Raw genomic sequence first — 1,463 nt, 5'->3', positions numbered from 1 at the left:
ATTGGGTTCGTCAGTTTCCATCCATTCTTCTCGGCTGATGTTTGTGCCAAAAGTGACTTTGGAGTCATAGTCAGTGGTGAAAGAGTCGTGAACAGAACTCGCATGGGCTGGTCGGTGCAGGTCGAGGATGTTGAAGACGCTCCTTTCTTCTCCTGCGTTTTGCCTCCTCATTCTGTTGTCTGTTCTGTTCCAAGGAGCTGGCTCAATTGCGGATAGCAGTTCTCCAGGCTGTCCTTTCCATGCCAATCTATTCCCATGAGGATGGCTGGATGTGAGCTTGAGCCAAGGTCCGTTTAAACTGGTCTTGAAAACGAAATTTCGGATCTCCTCTAGGTCTTGTTCCGATTGCAAGTTCTCCGTAGAGCATGATCCTTGGGAGACTAGAGGGCTCCGTTCGCTGGACGTGACCTGCCCAGCGGAGACGATGGCGAAGAATGGTGGCTTCGACACTTAGTAGTGAGGCGTGGCGAAGAACCTCGTTGTTGGTAACGTGATCTTCCCATTGTATGTTGAGGATCTGTTGTAGCTTCGATTGCTGGAAGCATTCAAGACGCTTGAAGTCATGGTGGTACAACGTCCAAGTCTCACAAGCGTAGAGTTGACAAGACAATGGCACGGAAGACCATGATCTTTATCCGGATGGTCAGCGCGTAATTGAAGAATACACGTTGGCTGAGTCTGCCGAAGTGGGGGGGGGGTGTCTTCGAAAGGATACTTCCAAGGTATGTGAAGTGTTCAAATTCTTCTAGGGATTGGCCGTTGATGCTTATGTTTGTGAGAGGATTGTTCTGGCCTGGTGCAAGTTGGATCAGTGTCTTGGTCTTTAATGTGTTTACCTGCATCCCGAAGCGTTCATAAGCCGCGTTGTAAAGATTGGCCGTCCTTTGTAGACCATGACCAGACGTTCTGAGCTTCTCGAATTCCTCGCTGGCATTCCGCTGATACTTGCTGGTGTTTTCGTTTGTTCTCCGCAGTGGCATGGTTCTCGAGGTGTTTGGCTTCGATTAGACGGGAGATGGTTTCATTATTCTCGTCAAACCAGTCTTGGTCCTTCTTCCAGGCAAAGCCGATCGTCTCTTCGACAGCAGCGGTCATGGCTTCACGAAGGCTGGTCCAGCGATCCTCAATGGAGGTTGACTCTGGGAGGTCCATCAGGTGTCTCTCAATGGATCCCTTGAAGTCTTGGGATGTCTGTGAATTTCGGAGTTTGGCGCAGTCGAAGCGTCGGAAAGGGATGTTTGCTGAGACCCGCTTTGGTGGGCAGCGGATCTTGATGTCAAAGCGAGGGATAAGAAGGCGGTGATCCGTCCAGCAGTCAACTGCACAGGGCATGGAGTGGGTGATGCGTACATCTCGTCTATCCCTGGGTCTTGTCAGAACATAATCGAAGATGTGCCAGTGTTTAGGCCGTGGATGTTTCCAGTTACATGTATGTATTTATATATATATATATATATATATAT

General features: G+C 49.4%; 1 protein-coding gene across 3 annotated transcripts in view; it reads right to left on the bottom strand.

Annotated features, from left to right (window-relative positions):
- LOC106872337 (uncharacterized) overlaps nucleotides 1-1,463 on the bottom strand; it is a 127,918-nt gene that overhangs the window by 109,787 nt on the left and 16,668 nt on the right. The window lies entirely within an intron of this gene.

Source organism: Octopus bimaculoides, chromosome 4 (assembly GCF_001194135.2).
Source record: "Octopus bimaculoides isolate UCB-OBI-ISO-001 chromosome 4, ASM119413v2, whole genome shotgun sequence".
Taxonomy (NCBI): domain Eukaryota; kingdom Metazoa; phylum Mollusca; class Cephalopoda; order Octopoda; family Octopodidae; genus Octopus; species Octopus bimaculoides.
This window is presented reverse-complemented; position numbering and strand designations above follow the sequence as displayed.